General features: G+C 33.8%; 1 protein-coding gene across 1 annotated transcript in view; it reads right to left on the bottom strand.

Moving 5' to 3' along the window:
• LOC140439852 (alpha-N-acetylgalactosaminidase) overlaps positions 1-20,938 on the bottom strand; it is a 212,126-nt gene that overhangs the window by 39,258 nt on the left and 151,930 nt on the right. The gene's annotated exons all lie outside the window — the stretch shown is intronic.

Below are 20,938 nucleotides of genomic sequence, written 5' to 3' on the forward strand. Positions count from 1 at the left end.
AGAAGATGCACTGCACCTTATTTCAGAAGAATACAAGAATACAAAAAGAAAAACAGCTATTAAATACAATAAAAACAGCCAAAATCGAATACCGCGGTCACATCATGAGGAACAGCAAAAGATATGGATTGCTACAACTAAATTTTATAGGGAAAAGAAGAAGGAAAACGAGGACAGGAAGGCAAAGGATTTCCTGGCTCAAAAATATACGTACATGATTCAACACAACAACCACAAAATCAGAGATTCATTCGAAACGGACAGGCACTACAAGAAAAAGATGAAATAAAGACTGGTTCGCCGAAGAGTGTAGTGTCATGCTTCAGCTAAAAAAGAAGCATATAAGAGTCTTCAGCAGCGTAAAACGGGATTAACCGTGGAAGAGTATGAAAATCTTTAGCGAGCACAGTAGAGAATTTTAGAAAATAAATGAGATAGTCAATAACCACAATAGAACAGGTCCACGAATATTTCACCAACAAATAAGTGACAAACGGCAGATGGCATTTTGAAGAACTGTTTAGTGACAATCACAAGCAAGATCCGGTAGATGTTCCTATACTTGAAATGTATACTACACTCTAGTCAATATGTTTCAGACCATGCTGAAGTTTTAAATACTGTCTCAGCTTGCTCAAATAACAGAGCTAACATTCGCAGGTATAGATAACTGAGTCAGGGTTCAGAATGAGATTTCAAGACCCTTTTACTGTAAAAATGATTTACTTCTATTTAAACTTGTACTTGAAAAAGTAATTCTAGATTCTAAGATTATAACGAATGGTACAATATTTAATACATTTGTACAACTGGTTGGATATGCAGATGGCATTAATATCATTGCTAGAGGCTCTGACTGAATAATTTTGGCCATTAACAGTATCTGCACTGAAATTGGGACTAAAAATAAATGCCCAAAAGACAAAATATATGTGCTTCCCTTAGGGTCGGTTTCACCAACAACAAAGAAATCGGTGAATAGTTATTGGTCGAATAAAATTTATTAGTCGATTATATTTTATTGCGTATCAATAACTATTTGTACGCCACAGTTAGTTATTCGTCGAAGAAGTTCTATACTCTGACAAGAAATTAAGGAGGGTGACTAATCAATGTAATACTATATTATAGTAATTGTACACGGTGTAAATCAAATACGCCGTTTACTAATAAAAAAATCAAAATAATATCGGTTCATAACATTTTGATAGCTCTCCGTACATTTTATTGAGTAATATGCGGTCTTTTTCTCGTAGCCAGCTCGGCATGGTGGATTTTCTATCAATCATTGGAATGCTTTCAACAAGACAGTTGTGATAAGATGCATTATCATATAGATTCGTGTAGATACTAACAGAGTTACTATGTACACGCTGGATAATGGGTTTAAACCTAAGGGATAACGGGGATAGTCCCCGGTTTTCTTCTATATAAAAACAAGGTCACCATTTTGCAGTATGGCTGTCAATATGGGCGACAATTAGACGCTGGCCCTTACTTGACGGTGATCGCAATCTTGTCGATAAACCTTCAACAAACGCTTGTGAATTTGTTATTGTTGTATCTTGCCAAACTATGGCCACTGTATGTCCGACATTAACCCCAGTATCGTCGAGGTAATGCATTTTTCGTTTTGCCGCACGATATTGCCGAATTGAGCGTAGATAATTACATGGCCATGATATTATTTCGTCTTTCTCTGTTAAAATGGAATTCCGGCATGGTTTTATATACTGAAAGTTAAAATCTTGTAATGCTTTTCGTAATAATTCATGACTCATTTTAAGAACATTATCGATTTTTCCTATTTTACTTAATATAGATTTGAGTGTTGGAGTCCTATTTTCAAAGGAAAATGAATGTACAGTTGTGCATTGGGCATATTTTTTTGGGCTTCATCCAACAGATTTTTGTCCACGCTGATTTGTAGCTGGGGGTTTAAAACCGTTTGTTAGTGTTTTCTCACGCACAATACGTTCAACTGTTCCCAATGATACTCATATTAAAAAAGAACAGAGACTATTAGTTTCTGTTGAAAGTAGTGTTTTTTTAGTCCATCATATACCTCCAGATAATTTGTTTTTTTTTCTTGTGAAACGGGTCTATGACGTGGATGCCGTGAACTTATACCATTGGTTATATGTAGAGTGACGGGGCAAAGTGATCTAAGTGCCAAAAAACATTTTATTGGTAAAACACAAAAAACCGTTTTTGAATCAAATTTATTGTCGTAAATCGTTTATTTAAAAATAAAAACTGTTAAATTAAGTCATTTTAAATATTAAACATACTTCAAATATAACACATATTACAAAAAATGAAAATGATAAAGTGCTTAAACTGTCAAAATGTTTAAAAAATATTGTTTATTGTCATCATCGAGAAATTGCAACATTGCAGTAATGTCTTTCTTTTTAGATTCTTTTAAAGGTAAGGAATTTGGAAGAGAAGACAGTGTAGCATTTTTGATGGTAGTGGCAGTAATGCCAGGTTTTAGGACTATACAACTTTCCCACGGTGCTAAATCACTGTAACTTTTCTTGTACATGACGGTCCCAGGGTTGTTCTTTGAAACTCGAATCCAAACAGCTGTAGAAATTCCAAGTTTGGCTGTATTCAGAAACGCGGAAGAGGCTGCATCAAAATCAAAAAACGTTTTCTCGTCACCCATGTTCAGAACTTTGTAAGGACGTGAAGGTCTCGCTGTGACTATCGCCTTCATAACATCCTGCATATTAATTAGCTTGCATTGTCTTGCCCTTTTTTCGATTAAAGCAAAATCCCGATCTGAAGCTGAGACAAGAAACTTATGATCAATCGTTTCAAAAACTTCATGGCAGACAAGAAAAATGTACAAGAACAAAAGCATTCTGTTTTTCAACTGACCTGCACAGTTATCACTCCAAACGCACAGATTTTTTTTGTATGTATTGAGTAGTCCACAGTTTAGTGTTTGTAAAAGGCAAGATGCCATTTGGTTGCCTCCTCTTCCTGATTGCCCCTCATGCCAAATACACATCAATCCATCATCTGTATCAGCCACGTGAATACCAAAGTTGTAACCAGATATTTGACGGGAATAGTACATACTACGAAAAAACTTTCTGCAAATCCATTGTTATGGTGCACGTGTCACTTACTGGCAAGGTGCTTCGTATAAAGTCGCTTTTTATAGATGCGAAAACAGCTTCTACTTGGCGGTGATGTAACTCAAGTTTTGTTGTCCCTGTTTTCTTGGTTGCTGGGTCAGAACTTTTGGTTGATATGCTCAGTTGATCGCATGTTTTGCAAGTATCCACTCGTGGTCGACGGAAGGATAGGTTCGGAAAATCCTTCAAAAAAACACTTCGGTAAAACTTGTGTGAAATATGAGTACAAGGATTCTTTTCTTGAAATGCCCTGAAAAGCCTATGCACATTCAGATCAGAGCTCAAATACTCTTTGTCCGACTTAAGTCGGTTGTAATTACTGACATCTCTAGGGAAGCTATTAATATGTTGTTTCACTAAACGACGATCATGGACAGTGAATTTAAACATTTTTGCACCACCTCGCTTGTCTGTGTACATGTAATCCCCACTTTTATTCTTCTTGACAATGGTTGTAATTCTTTGGGGAGTAACAGCAAAAATCTTCATGAATGTCTGTTACAAACTTTTTGTAAACCTCCCTTACCATCAGGAACAGTGTAACTCATAGTGCATTGGCGTCGGCTCTCTGAATCATCATCGTAAGTACCATGACGACGTCGTATCACCGGAAGTATCTGAATCAGTCCCATAAGATAACTACCCTGTGCATTTAAATCCAGTGAATAGTAGGACTCATGGAGTTGCATCTTCTCTATTCCAGTCAGTTCCTTACAATAGCTGTTCTTACATTTGCATTCAACCTGAAAACAAAAAAAGCAAAATATAAGGTTACATTGCAAATATTGGTTTTTGTTGCTAACGTCATTATTGCACACATACTCGAAAATAAAAATTAATACTAACCTCGTTTTTAGGTTTACGTCTTGCCGGAACTAGTTTTTTAAATTTATCGGTAGTGTACGAATTTCCACTAACTCGTGCCTCACTCTGTATTTTTCTCTTACGTTTTTTGTTTTTAACTGTTTCATCACGACAAAATGCTTGTTCATTCATTATTTCATGCAAAATAGGAATTTTAACCTTAAAACGACACGTTCCCGAACCTTTATAAGCAACTACTGACATGGAACAATACTAATAAAGAAGCATGGCACTTAGAACAGTTTGGCCGGACACATCCGAAGGACATACCGCTAGCTTGATCATGCAGTCAATTTTTAAATTAGGTAACAGTAGAATAGGGACTTAAATCACAGTGGGGCTATTGGCGATGGCATATAGAACACTTTGAGTGGAAAAAGTGATTTTTTGATTTTTTGGCACTTAGATCACTTTGCCCCGTCACTCTACATATCCATTTTTATTCTACGAAAAACTGATGGAATATACGGTAAATCTTCTTACTTTTACCTTATATTTTTCTTACTTAACAATAAAAAACTAAACAGAATGAGTACGAAAACTATTAAGACAAAGCAATAGAACAATCGAACACAAATTTAACAGCCGATACTATAACAACAATGATAAACACTGATTGCAAAAACTATTCGCATGTTTTAAATAACTTTTTACCGATTGATCATTTACCGGCTATGCAATTTCCATTTACCATATAAGTATTATGTACCAAGTCATGATGATCGTTAAAAAATCATATAAGAATGAAATTTAGTTTGTGTTTATTTTAGTTTGTACCTTCAAAAACGTCGTTATTTGCTGTACTTTAATATAAACAAATGTTCCTTTTTTTGTTTACACTTGAAAATATTAATTAATGAAAATATTAAAACGATTTCACTCTATCATTACAAAGTATCACGTCCATCAACTTTCAATTTTATTTCACACATTAGCATAATATACAAACAAGATTTTTACAACTGATGCATAATGTATGAAGGAAGTAAAGGAGTCCGGCGTACGACAACAATAGAATAAACTACTGTTATATATTTTCAATTTCTTTGTTGCATGACAAACGTTACGGTATTTTGTGTAAAATATTTATAGGGTGATTCTACAGTTCAGGAATATTCCCCTACTCTGGAACTCGATAGATTTAGTAACCCCAAATGCGATTTGAAAAAGAATTTAAATATCGTAAAATTTAACAAAGCAATGTAATTTTATCAGGTCATTTAGGCAGTCTGAGCGTCTCTATACTTCGACATAACTAGATCGTTTGTGCTAGTGCTAGTGCTACCCTATTTTATTAAAACTCTAAGATGCCAGGAATTAAGAAATAATAAATATTTAATTGGTTTTTTATTGGTCGTGCTTCTTTCATCTAAAGTTTTCTAATTATTTTATTCAATTGCAGTATCTACAGGGCGCGGCTAAATTATGGAACAAATTCATTATTTTGCAAATGATTTATTTTAGACAAAAATCCGCATAGGTAGATTTTTGATTTTAAATGCCGATTTCTTAATAATGTCCGAAAATGACTTCACTAGTTTTGACATAATGACGTAATTGTTGGTTTTTTAAATTGAAATGTGGGTCTTGTATTACCTCATTTAAAAAGTCTTTTAATAATGTATTCAGCAGTATCACATTTAGCTAACTAGTGTTTAAACAGGGAAAATAAAAAGTAATTAGATTTAATCAGATATCAATTTTACAACAAACGAACTGCGATATTAAATTTATTATTACATAATACTTTTTAGCTAAATTAAATGCTCAAAATACCATTCACTGGTGTCTTGAAAATAAGCAAATCGAGGAACACATTCTTCTTGCACCTTACAAATAACTTCCGAAGTAATTCTATTACCTTCGTCTCTAATTCGTTCTTGTAACTCTCGCAGGTTTTGTGGTTTATCTACATAAACTTTTTATTTCAAATAACCCCATAGAAAAATTTAGAGCTGTAAGATCTGGAGATCTTGGCGGCCTATTCTATTTTTCCTTGTCTACTAGTTTACCTCCCAGCATAATACTGGTTTAAAAACTCGCAAACATTAAGTACGTGTATAATGCAGGGGTGCACTATCTTGTTGTAACCAGATACTATCATTTGGTACGTTAGGATTGTTGACTTTTGGGTATGAAAAATGACCGGTATAACTTCTGTTCGCAGAAATTGCGGATAACGTTCCCTTGTAAGATTTATTTTAAAAAAATAAAAACCAATAATTGTGTCATTAATTATTTCCGCCCATTTTCTGATAATGTTAAGTATGATCTTCAGTCATCCAGTGATGATTATCCTTACTCCAGTATCTGCAATTTTGACGATTGGTATTATGGGCATTATCTTCAACACTTAATACAACATCAAGTTTCATGTTTTCTAATACCTTAGGACATCCAGCATATTGAATATTTTTCACATGACAAGTTTCTCTAAATTTTTTCTTAATTTTACTGACTATTGATCGACTCATAGGTCTGTCTGAATACTTTGCATTAAAAAAATCGCATACCTATTACTGAGTTCTAGTTTTATCTCCACGTTCTATAAAAATTAAAATTTCTATGAGTTGGGTTTCACTTAAAGTAGCCATAATTAATTTCTAAAACTTTTTTACTCAAAATTTGTATTTTACGTGCTGTTGTGTTTTTGTGTATTTCTTTAGCTTTGTTAAATTTTTACTAAAAAATAAAGTTTATTAACTAACGGGTGTGTTACCTAAAATATTAAACTGCAACGGTTTATTGTTATTAATTATTATCAGCTGTAGCAAATTTTTAAACTAAAAAATAAAATAATTTTTTATGCCATTACTAAATACAGCATTAAAAGATCTTTCAAATGGTATAGACTCACATTTCAATTTAAAAAATTAACTACTACGTCACCACATCAAAACTAGGGTCACCACCATGTTCAATATTATTTAAAAACCGTTTTAAATAATATATAATAATTCTTTAAAATTAAAAAATCGACCTACCTATTTCAGGATTTTTGTAAAAAGTAAATCTATCTACATAAAAGACGAGCTGTAAAAGTAGTCCAGAGATGGAAGCCCCAAGGAAACAGAACAAGAGGAAGGCCCCGTAAAGGATGGATAGACGACGTAGAGAGGGATCTTAAAACCATGAACATCAGGCAGTGGCGGAGGAAAGTATCCGACAGGGCAGAATGGAAGATCATTGTTAAGCAGGCCAAGACTCACAAAGGGTTGTAGCGCTAATAGAAAAAAAAGAAGAAGATCTACATAAAAGACTAGGACGACAAATCACACTGTTTGTCCGGTAGGGTAACTACGCCACCTAGGAAAGAAATCTGAACTACTCACATCTGATATTCCAATCATATTTTGTTCTTGAAACTGCACGTTTAATTAATAATACTTATACTATCAATTACATATTAATATAATTAATAATATTGGTTACTGTAATTTTAAGGTAACAAGCAAAATAATTTAAAGCTTTATGTTAGTTTAGATTTAAATTCCTAGCGCCACCTAGGAAACAAATCTGAACTCTCAACCGATATTTCAACCTATGGAGTCAATCATATTTTGTTCTTGAAACGATAGGGTTGATTTATTGCTAATCATTCTACAAATTGCTATATCAAATTTCCTTACTCGGAAATTTTACTACTTCATCAGTAATTAATTTTTTCGCAAAATTGCTAAAAATATAGGTTACTGTAATTGTAAGGTAAGATTTTTATTAAGCGAAACATCTTTGTGCGTTTTGTGGTGGGGGTAGAATAGTTAGTCGGATCGTAACGTATCATACATCATTGGATAGAAGAGGGGGTAGCGAATATGTTGAGACAGAAAAAACACATGGTGGCATTGCCAAAAGGGTATTACATCATATATCCATTGTTATTGGTTCGATTGGAGCGTGTGGTGCGTTAAATGAAAGGGGAGGATATATATAACAAATATCTTAAGATAGAAAAAACAAATAAGGCGACTATCAAACGGGCACTACATAGTATCTTTATTATTAATGAACGTATGGCTACATATGAGATATCATAGGGCACTACGCATAAAAATGTTGTAACTAAAAGACAAATTTTTATTAATTGACTTAAAGAAGGCCTCTGGCTGAGTCAAAAATAAACGAATGGTCCAATCTTAATATACGACATAGGAAATGAAACGCGACGATATAACGAATATATTAAGATAGAAAAACAAAGCCATTACCAAAACAGCACTACAGAGCATTTTCGTTATTAATGAACTACATATCAGCATTTAACACTTTTCTACATTTTATATACAAGGTTTTCGGTCGACAAAATGTAAGGAAGAAAATTATATATGTACCTAAATCAAATACAAATTAAAGAATAATAAAATCTTTGGTTATGTTTATAACATAAATAACCTTGTATATGAAACAATAACCTGTATCACTTACACTATCTTGACAATTACTTTACAATTTTACTTTACTAGTGCTTTCTATTTCACTTCGTTCGGAGGTAAATCCGCACTTAATAATAGTTCAACGGTGTTACTCGAAATAATGACGGGTGGATATAAACAACGTAAGAAAAAGTGCGCACGAATTGGAGCATTTAAGATTTTTTATTAGTTTAATTGTAGTTATTTAATAGGTATTAGGGGAAGGATGTTGAAAATAAGAGTAATTCGGTGATAGAAATCTATTAAGATAGAAATCTACGATGCAGCAATATTGCAGATTAAATGTTGCAAGAAAAAAATGGATAAAACATTGGTTTTTAAATACTTTGTTTTAAAACAATTTTAAAAATGATCAAAATGACTACTTCAAGTTGCATTAGTTGTTGAATTAATTTTTAATCAATAATCATGGCCTTAACGGATTAGCATTTTAAAGGACACTTGTTTTAACAAAAAACTTTTTTTATTAATTAATAATTAAAATCTGAACTAAATAGAATAATCAACTTCTTGTAGTGTCGTGTATGCGAAATGTATGCTTGGAAAAATATGTTGGCCGAGTTGGAACCAGTTTCGGATATTGCGTAACCATGAATGGTGTGTTCTTCCTATATTTTACCTTGAGGTATGTACTTTGGAATAGACTATCGTAAATCTCTCAACGAGTGGCCCAAATACGACACTTTTATTTATTTTACAGTATTGAAAAGCTGTGTCTGTGTGCCTGTTATCAATTTTTCTTCGTTGGTAATATGCTTGGTCCATGAAATATAAGAAAGGCTAAAAGTAGGGAAAAATGGTGTGAGAAGAAGTTTGAAAAAGTAGACCAGTTATTATTAAAAAATTACTCGTATTACAACTTACAACATTACAATTATTACAGGTTACAGTACAGTGCAAGAGAATGAGGAGTTAAGTGGAATCAATAAGGTGAATATGGACAACTTGTTACTAGATAAAAAAAGACAGATTTTAGGCACCAGGGAAAAACTTGAAAGATGGAGAGAATATGTACATCTAGAAGATGAAAGACAGAAGCCCCGATTTAACGAGGCAACCGAGTCCAAATATTACTAAAGAAGAAGTACTATATGCAATCAAATTATCAAAAGACATTGAAGCTCCTGGGTCTGCTTAAATACCAGCAGAAATAATTAAATTCATCAACGAGAAACATGTAGAAGTACATTAAAGAACATAAACAATACAGGAACTATTTCTAAAGAATGGTTGAAGTCTAGTTTCATCGGGTTGCCCATAAAAAAATGCAAGAAAATGCTCTAACCATTGAATGATATATGATAAGTCATACCCTCAAATTATTCTTAAAAATTATATATAACAGAACCTATCGAAGACTGGAACAAGATATCAGCCAGAAACAATTTGGCTTCAGGAATGTTCTTAGAACAAGAAACGCCTTACTTACCATGAATTTTTTGGTCCAAAGGGACTTGGATATAAATCAACCACTGTATGTTTTTATACTACAATAAAATATTCGATAAAAATACTCATGTGGTTAACCACCTTATGTAATTACTCCAACGAAAGAATTTAGCTACGAAGGACATTGGAATTTTACCGAACTTTATTATAATCAAACAGCTATATGAGGCGGAAATAATATTAACTATCAAAAGACGAAAACTTGAGTACTTAGGACATGTCAGGGTAAAAATACGCATTATTACAACTTATTATGCAAGGCAAAATCCGAGGAAAGCGAAATGAGGGAAGACGAAGAATATCCTGCCTTAAGAACTTAAGGGAATGGTTTGAATGTAGTAGTGCAGAACTTTTTAGAGCGGCAGTCAACGGAGTCCGTATAGCCATGATGATTTCCAACCTTCGATAGAAGATGGTGTCAGACAAAAATGCATATTATCACCTATTCTATTCAAAATGTATTCCAAAGAAATCATCCAAGAAACGCTAGAGGGATAACCAATAGGCATAAAAGTGAACGGAAGCTTATTAACAATTTAAAATACGCTGATGATACAGCATTCTTACAGTCTCATTTAGTAGTTAGCAGCTACTTGAAGTTAAAATAGTAAGTAAAATGGAACAAAACATGCATAATATAAGCGCAAACTAAGAAAAATCTCACAACCATAAAGAAAGTAGTAGATCCAGATACATCTCAGATAAAACTGAAACCATTTCTTAAAAATAAAGCATTACTTATTATCTTCTTTCTACAGTTCTATCAATAAAACTGGTAATCTACTGTCAAAATGGCTAACATAAATCTTTACCAGTACTTAAGAGACTTAATGTGATAGAATGTGAAAAACATTTTACGATTGGTAAGTGGAACTCATGGAACTGATTGTCGAATTCGTTAAGGTCCAGCTGCCCTACTACTCCAGCAAATAAAAAATGTTCTTTTGGAAAAATGTTTTCCAAAATTTTGTGAATATTTTTCACTTTGGTGTATATTCTCGCTGAGGATCATAAACGATATATTAAGATGTTTTAACACTAGAGAGGTAGTTGTTACGAATTTATTTATCTACACTTGATGGTTTTTAAAATTGCCTTGTTCCTCTAATTTTGTGGTGTATTTCATTAAATATATATTTACGAGTTATTGATTGATAAAAAGATGCAGAAATTCTAATAAAAACTAGTATACGATTTATCCAATATGCAGATGATACTGATGTTCTCAGAAAACCGAAAACCTGGAAGTAAGACCTTTTTGCAAATAATTCCCAACAGATTAGATTTCAAAATATGGCTCAAAAAATAGCTTTCTAATTCTAAATATACGATAACTAATTCAAAAGGTAAGAAAAGTTACCTCCATGAGATTCTTCTTTTTCTTCTTTCAGTACCCTGTTCGATTATCAAACGTTGGCGATCATATTGGCAATAATAACTTTGTTTACGGCGGCTCTAAATAAATTAGCGGTAGTCTCTTGATACCATTCTCGGAGATTTCGGAGCCAGGATGTTCTTCGTCGGCCTCGGCCTCTCCCTCCGGCGATCTTACCCAGTACTATGAGGTGTAGAAGGTTATACCTCTCTGGATGTCTCATTACATGACCGAAATATTGTAACTTTCGAATTTTGATCGTTTTTGTTATTTCTGTGCTCTTTTTCATTCGATGTAAAACTATTTATTTCATTTCTTATTCGATCAAACCAACTTATCCGCAATACTCGTCGATAAATCCACATCTCAAAGGCCTCTAATTTTTTCATTAATGTCTCTGTAAGGGTCCAGCTCTCCATACCATACAGCAGTGTGATATTAGAAACCACTTATTTCTGACGGTGAGATTTAGAAAAGACACAAGGTAGGGCTCTATATTATCCCCAAGACTTTTTAGTCTATCTATGCAATGAATACAAAATGATAATGGTTTTAGATAATTAGCAGGATGAATTTCGATAGGTGTAATTAGAACCCATCACCATCAATATTGAAACGAACTGTAATGAAAATTCTTCTTCTTCTACCTTCTTATCAAGGAACTATGCCTGTTTCTGTTTCCTTGTATTGCCCCTTCACGTTATCTTGTCAATCCCTACTTTCCGTAGGCGGCTACAGTTCTTATACCCGACTGCAATTTGTCTCTTATATTGACTACTCTATCGTCTGTGATTCTGTTTATTTGATTATTCCATTCTCTCTTTCTATTCAGTATCCAGGCGACTAATTTTTTTATGCTGTTGCACGCTGTTCTTATTCGATCTCCCAGTGTGTTTCCCGTGATTCTTCTTAGTATTCGCATTCTTGTTGTCTCTAGCATCCATTTTGTTTTGGAAGTATCAGATCTCGTTTCAGCTGTTTATATCTTATAGCCGTTTTGTAAATTCTTGTCCTGGTTTCGATCCTAATATGTTTGTTCCTTCATATTTTATTATTTAGACATTCTGTTGCTTTATTGGCTTTCTGCATTTGTTTTTACCTCTGCTTCTATCGCAACTGGATACTGTGATGCATAAATAGTTGATTTCCATAATCTGTTCAATGCTGGTTCCGTTAATTTCTATTTTATATCTGGTCGGTTCTTTTCTGATGACTATGGTTTTTATTTTCTGGGCTTAATGACCATGTTTAACTTCTTTGCCATTATGTTGAATTTATGGACCAATCTTTGTAAGTCGTCCTTATTTCCTGCTGTTAATATGGCTTCGTCTGCATAGCATAGACTCGTGGTTTCTTTATTTCCCATCTTATAACCTTTACTCCTATTTATGGTTTTTATTATTTTATCCATCTATTCTGACCTGCATTTTGTTGTCCTTGTAAATAATTTCCATTGTTTTAATGATATGTAATGGAATTTGTATCGTAGTAAAGGTGATTAACGTCTTTCAGTCCTACTCTGTCAAAGGCTTTTTTAAGTAAATCGAGCAAAGAACGCCGGTCGATTGTATCCTAACGCCTTTTCTGTAATTTGTCTTCTAACAAATACTGCATCTGCTTAAAGAAAATTCAACAAATTATTCAGATCAACAGAACAAATATGTCTAATAAAAATTACTAAAATCTAAGTTAATCCACAAATTGTAAAACATTTATTTGCTAAGACATAGGACGCATTTCGACATCACTGTCATCATCAGCTTTAAACATAGGAGAAGCTAGAATTTAGTTTAAAGAAAAGTGGCTAAGTTACCAACGCCATAGGGGAAATCTAATTACTATTTAGAACCCTTCATTAGTGGGTTATTAAAAGGACTCAACAATTCCAACTGGTCTCCTCTGGGTACTATTTTGGGTCTCCATTGAATTGGAATTTGAAGTAAAATTAAAGAAAATATTGCCGTATCATGTAATTACATAGCATTACGTCTAACTCCATGTCCTCATTGGCAACCAGCTGTTGGCGTTTTAGAATAAAGTTATTGTTAATACTGTTATAAGTTTTCAATTTATTTACTGTTTTCGCAATATGAGTAATATTTGTCTTCAGATGTCTACTGTTAAAAATAAATGCTGCTTCTCTAGTATGTTTCCTAGTCTTTTAATTAACAATCAAAATAATTGCAATCATTTCTTCACAAGTTAATAACGCTTCCATGTTTATTTATATATTTCATAAATTCTAACTCGTTTCATGTTCTCACTATGAATTTTTTTCAGTGCATCCTATATGTTAGTACAAGAAAATTTTCTTCCTCTTCTTTACTTGCCATACCCATGCGGCGGAGGTTGGCAACCATCATGACTATCCTGATCTTAGATGCGATGGGCCTGAAAAGTTTGATAGATCAGCATCTATACTATTCCTGCAAGTTGTACAGCCATAAGATTCTTCTCCTTCCTACACTTTTCCTTCCTGCATTTCTCCTTGCATAACTAATTGAAGCACGTAATATCTTTCGCCACGCATAACATGTTCCAGGTACTGCAGTTTCCTGGTTTTAATGATTTCTGTTATATCCGTAGTCTTATTCATTTTTCTCATAACTTAATTGTTTGTTATATGATCAATCCATGATATTTTTATGATTTTCCTGTATTCTAACAATTCAAATGCTTACAGTTCCTTAATTATCCACGCTTCCATTCTAAATAGTAGTGTCAAGGAAATATAACACCTTGTCAACCTAACTCTTGAATTTAGCTTCAGATCCCTAGTACAAAGCAACTTCCTTAGTTTATTAAAATTTATTGGTGCTTTTCCAATACGCATTCTAATTACTTTGGTGTAATCATTCCTGTGATTGATGATGGTGCGTAGATAGTTGTAATTTTCTACTTCTTCGAATGTATTAACCTTTCATCATTATTCTGCGATAATTTTGAAATCTTCATAACTTTTATTATTTTGATATTTATTGGCCATATTCTTTTGCATTATCAACTATCTTGTTCATCAGTATCTGAAAATCTTCGACATTTTCTGCCAAAATAACAGTATTATCCACATACCTAATATTGTTATTTGGTATTCCATTGATTTTCATTCCAGCAGTTTCTCCCTCAAGATTCCTTTTCAAAATTTCTTCAGAGTATGCTTTGAAGAGAAATAGTGACAGCACATAGTCCCGATTTTTTCTGATGTGTTTGCATTACTGCGTACTATTGCTCGTTGTGTATAATATAGATTTTTATGATTTGAAGGTCATTGTAGTCTATTTGTTTTGCTTTCAATACTTCTATAAGCTATTTGTGACAGACCTTATCAGATGCCTTATTATAATCTATGAAACAGACGTACATATCTTGGTTAACATCCAAGCATCTCTCTCTGTCTGGATAAAGAAAACTCATTGTGTACCGACGCCTTTACGAAATCCAAACTACGTTTTTTCTATACCCCTATCGAGTTTCTGAGATATATGTTCGTGTAAAATGTTTGGAAACATTTTAAATGTATGGGACATCAGACTAATGGTTGCTTTCTCTAGCATTTGTCTTTTTAGGGAGCCAAATAAAGAACGAAGTCAACCATTCCTTGGGTATTATATCGTGATTGATATATCGCATTGAAATACTTTACCAAAAGGGAATATCAGTAGGTGATTCGTCTTCTATAGGACTTTTCTCAGTTTGAAAGGTCTTAAGTGCATGTAGTACTTTTTCCTTTGTAATTTCGGTACCTCTCACTCTTTCTTCGAACGATATATTTGTTCTATTCTCCTTTTCCGTTTCATCTTCAAACAGGTCTTCGATGTATTCTTTTTAGCGTTTTAGTTTTTCTATCTCAGTAATGGTGTCACTATTTTTGTCTGAAAGTTGGAAAATATTTTTTTTTTTCGTTGTAACCCTGCCATTTTTTTAACTTTTTGTGTAATTTGAACGAGTCATAATTACTCTTAAGTTCTTTGATTTCTTTATTTAGCAGCCTTATTTCGTATGTATTTGTAATTTCATTATACATGTATAGTTTAAATAGTAATTAACGAAAAAAGCAGTATATTATTTAGTATAATTTCTGCTAATTACCCAATAAATCATCCACAAATTTAAGTTAGTAATTTACTTAAATTAGTAAATGATTAGAGAATATTAGGTATTCAATATTACAGAGTGAAAAAACTACCTAGTCGTGGGAAAAGTTACTAGCAAAATTAGAAAAGAACTTTAAAAATGATTGATGTTTTAGAAGCTGCTATTTGCGCCATTAACATAAATTAAATCCTTGTTTATGATACGCTCGTTTATTCCATTCGTTTTAAATTTTTTATTCAGTGAGAGATTTATTGACTTACAAATGGGTTCAGATGTAATAAATGTTGATCTATGTTCCAACCAGATGCCACTAATATAGATAAAATACACTACTGATCTGTAATTTTGTGAGTTTTTAGAAAAGTTCAAAAGTTATATATAGTCGAAAGTTTCGTCTATAGTTGTACTAAACAGATAAATAATTTTGTTCGGATTTTATTAATTTCCTCTCCATAATGGTACATTCATAATGAGAAGATAATGACGGCTGACCTAAATGTAATTTGATAAAATGTATACTCTTCAAATATACTTCAACACAAGAATCTACAACAAACAGTACATTTCTCGTCGTTCATCAGCCACAGGAATTTTCTAGTTTACTATTTAGCGTAGTAGACCTTTTAATGCTATGGCCTGAAGTATCTTTTGTTTATATCCTACAACTTTGTGTTAGTTAAAAAAAACTAGACTTCTAAGAAAACCTATTAGCCGTTTCTGAGCTACTTAGGAACGTGATCAGGTTCTAAAAAGATTCATTTCAGGTAATTATGGTAATGGTAAACAATTATTCTCCAATTTCAGCAATTTGGCGATTTCCTATGCATTTTTGCGAATCTGGATATTGTTTTGTCACTTTGTTTATTTTATTGAGATGATGATATCTCAGTGAAAAGCATCCAGTTGAGAACATCTGTGATTGTTTGAGTTCAGTTTTCTGAAGCTGTAAGAGAATGTTTGCGTTATCGTTTATGAAAAGCAGATCTACATTTAATGAGGCGAGTAGCTTTCTTCTTCTCTAAGCGTGGATTTCTAACAGAAGTTAGATATCGTCTAGTCCTAGTCTATTTAAATTTTATTCACTGCTGCTCCAAATAGTTTATTGAACTGCTTTCTAACAGCGTAATCAAATTTCTCAGACTTTTTCTTCCGATACTTCATCTACGTTTTATTTTTTTTTATATTACTACATATAATAATATTTATTTCATCCTTTTCATTACATACCCCAAGTATTTAAGTTTCCTTAATTTAACAATTTTCACCAATTGTAATTCATTCCATATACGAGACATGGGCAAACTATTTAAGCGAAGAGTCACATGAAACATTCTCTACTATGTTACGAATATTGCTCACAGGTACTCTCAAAAATGTGATAATTTCTTTAATTCTTAAAAAATATCTGATCTTTTTGTCGTTCTCTTCATTGGACGCATACAAGCTAATTCTTCAGTAATACAAGTCATTGAGCGGTATCAGTAATGTCTGTACTTTCATCGAATGCAAAATAACAGAATTTAAACTCTCTTATCTTTGACTCCAGTTGTGAGACAAGCTGCCTATCGGTTACTTCAATCCTAGAACTAATTGTTTTTCGGGACAAACTTCCTGTCACAAAGTATTTCATTTTGCCAGGATACAATACTTCAACTATTTGGAGCATACAAGTTTTTACAAATTTACAATATAAATACGGCTACAGCTTCATTGAAAATTAGGCACACAGGTTTATTCTTAATAGGCGTGAAAAAGTATTTACAAGAGCACTCATCTTTAAAAACGCAACTTTCTGAATCAATTTTACGTTTTTTAGTTGTAATTTTAACAATAAAAATGTCACAAAACACTACAAAAAAAGCAAACTATAGAAACAGTTTTCACAGAAAATTATCTACGCACACCGCCGAGATGGATGTCATGCCTACGTGATTGTTTGAGTGATCGCAATAAACTAACCTTAAGAAACGGCGAAACTGCAAAGGTTGCGAACGATATGTTCCGAACTTAGCCGAGCAACAGACGCAGTATACTCAGTATACTCAATATCGCCTGCCATCATGAGGTGCGGGGTAAGAGGACTGTGGTGGTGAGAGGACACAGAGGTCTAGGAGGCAACAGAGGGAAACAGGAAGAAACATTTAAAAGACTCATTAAGTTACTCAAAACCATGTCGCGGGTCTAATTGAATAGCCCAAAGGGCCGCACTTGGTCCGCATGTCGTACTTTGCCCATATATGCCCTATACTAATGTTGAGAAAACATTTAAGCCTTTACTAACGTTAAGAACATATCACTATAGCATTTAGGTATTATTCTTCTCACATGCTTTGAAAAATCTTGGCAGTAAACAAACATTATTTGGCTGCAAATGTTTGATTACAGAGGCCTGCAATCAAAAAGCTGAGCGAACTTGTTGCGTAGAACGCCAAGTACGCCTCGGTACCTAACGCATGGTATACTATATATACGCTGCCTACTTAGTTTTATTCCTAACCGCGATAAGATAATTTCAGCTCGGTTTCTTTTCGACAATTTCAGTTTATATATTGTGACTTACCAAGTTGGTATTATTATAATTTTGGTTTACATAATAATTTCATAATATGGCCTTGCGAAAGGGCAGAAATTCATTCTTTTTGCTTTAAACAAGGTTGTAGAAATAAATTACAGACTTACTCACAATCTATTTATTTAGTTTGTAACGACCGGTTTCGACGACTACAGTGTTCTGGTTATCATCAGGTCACCGGTCAAGTAAAATTTTAAAATGCTGAAACAATTACATATTGTAATTCAAACAAATTAAAAAACAGGTATGGTGCAAAAAGTGCCAATATCACTTATGTTAGTTTATAGGGAAAAATTTTAATGAAAAGTAAATTAAAATAAAATAAATAGTACTTACATTCCAGTACAAGGTCTGTTGTTAAGATGGCGTGTATGGAACGCTCGTTTATCCTTAAGTTTTGTATATGGGTGTTCAGCTTATTATACATCGACATAAGCTGTCGATAAGCTTATATTTGTTTAACAAAATTGAAATGTTTATCTACCGGAGGCAGGGCTAAAGGCTTTAGAAGTTACCAAAGTCAGATCTAAGCTGGTTCTTGAGTACAAGAAAGCACTTGCTGATATTGCGCTATCCAATAGGGTTAACTTGGTATGGGTACCGGGACACAGAGGCGAGGAAGGGAACGAACGGGCTGATGCCCTGCCAAGACAGGGCTCATTAACTCTGCCTGTGGGAGCCGAACCTGTGATTGGAGTACTTGTCGGGGTAGTCTCAAAGAGCTTCTTCTGCGGAGGTTCCAGGACTCCTGGACCAGTTGTGTAGGTACGAGACAGGTTAGGCTCCACATAGTGGGGGCATACAAAAGTCTTACAGCCTAACTTCTCCTTCTAGACCGTAGAAGTTGCTCTCTGGTGGTCAATATGCTTACCGGCCACTGTAGACTCAGGCGGCACGTTCATCTGCTTGGATTGGCGGATGGCCCACGGTGCCATCTTTGTAATGAGGAGGAGGAAACCTCCTAACATGTCCTCTGGAAGTGCCGGCACTGGCCTCCCAGAGGTGGCCTATCATGGGTTTGGCCTTTATACAACCGAGGCAAATGAGGGAGTTGTCCTTAAAGAGACTTGTGACTTTCTGTGAGGCCACAAAGTTACTAAAGATTACACGCTTGGAACGTTAGGAAGAGCTCAGATTTGGAACCTCTGCTGATTATAGCATATACGGGAGCCCGGAGAAACGCCAAAGACTAGCTCCTTATGGGTCTAGTCCGAATGATAGGGGTTATACAATGTGTCTAAAAGGCTTACAAATGGAAACTTCCCCGATATACCATAACCATAATCTATCGCAGAATTCTCAAGATTTCATGGACATCGCATACCTCAAACGAAGAAATGCTGCATAGAATAGACAAAGAACGAGAACTTTTCAACACAGTGAAAGTTAGAAAAACCATACCTAGGCCACAAACTGAGAAATAGTATGAGTATTGGTACTGAGAAGTACCAATATGCTTAAGTAATAGTGAAAGGAAATATCGAGGGAAATAGAAGACTAGGAAGGAAAATACTATCGCGGTTAACAAACATCCGACAATGGACAGTGCTAAATTTTGAACAGTTGCAGAGAGAGAAGAGTTTGCAATTGTAGTAGCCAACCTCCATTAAGGAGAGAGCACTTTAGAAGAAGATAAAATATTTGAAATGAAATACCTCTATCTTCCAGCAACAAATTTCTGTAAAAGAAATTACATTCTGCTACATCATTCTTGTATTCAGATCACACTATGATATAATTCTCCTTTATAGGTTAAGCAGATAGTGACATATTGAAGACAAGCTCGGATAGGGAACAGCAGGATCCTTAATGAAATTTCTTCACTATATTTTAACAGTTAATATATAGTTTAGATTTAGAGACTCATAGGTGTATATATTTTCTACCGTCCAAAGTAAATGGTATCTTCGTAACATCTCCAATTCGTAGTAGACAATTTGAAGTATCGGCTCAAGTCTCCAATGAATATACTTTTGAAATATGTACTTCTCATCATATGTACATTAATCATAGATAATAAAAAATAGTTCACAAGATCAGAAACGAGTAATGCTTGGTTACTATAGACAAAGGACTGGGCTTAAAATTGCCATAGTTGAAATTGTTTGTCGTGTTATGGAATATCCCATTTTGGGAAACCCTGAGTAACTAAAAAAGGATGCCAAATGGAACAACTTAAAACAAAATAATTTACTATGGCGACGCAATACTAATCTCTCAAAGTGAAGATGATTTACAACATATGTTGCACCAATTTAATATAACAGAAAATTTAATAGATTAATTTCCCCAAAAAAGACAAAATGCATGGTCATAACAGCAAATTTCAGTCAAAGTGATGAAATTTAAATACCTAGGCATAGTCACACTATCTAGCTACGGAAAGCTAGAAACAGAAGTGGAAGATTATATGAATAGAGCAAACAGAGCCGCAGGTTACCTGAATGAAACAGTATGGAGAAATAAAAATATCGGAAAAGAAATAAAAGGCAGAATGTATAAAACAGTCATCAGACCAATAATGACATATGCAGCAGAAACACGACCTGACACAAACGGGACAAAAAATTGCTTGAAATAGTAGAGATGAAAACCCGAATAATCAATGGTAAGACCCTATGGAATAAAGCTAGAAGTACAGATATACGACAGAGATGCAAGGTGGAGAATATCAAGCACTGGGTAAGTCGAATGACAACAATTACAAAAATAAAGACGGCGAGAGACTGTTCCCCACTAGGAAAACGATTAGTGGAAAGACCACGAAAACGATGGAACGATAACTTGCTCAAGGCACATTGAAAAACAGACGGAGTCGTGTCTACACAAAAAGAAGAAGAAAAAAGAAAACTTTGAACTTGATCATTAAATTAAAAGAAATAAATGACATAAAATAGGAATTATTCGCCAATGTAACCTCTAATCTATCTAGATAAAAAAGATCGATTAGCAAGAATAAATCACATCCTGATATTTAAATAAATGAAACATAAAACAGTAA

Source organism: Diabrotica undecimpunctata, chromosome 4 (genome assembly GCF_040954645.1).
Source record: "Diabrotica undecimpunctata isolate CICGRU chromosome 4, icDiaUnde3, whole genome shotgun sequence".
In the NCBI taxonomy this organism is placed as follows: Eukaryota; Metazoa; Arthropoda; class Insecta; order Coleoptera; family Chrysomelidae; genus Diabrotica; species Diabrotica undecimpunctata.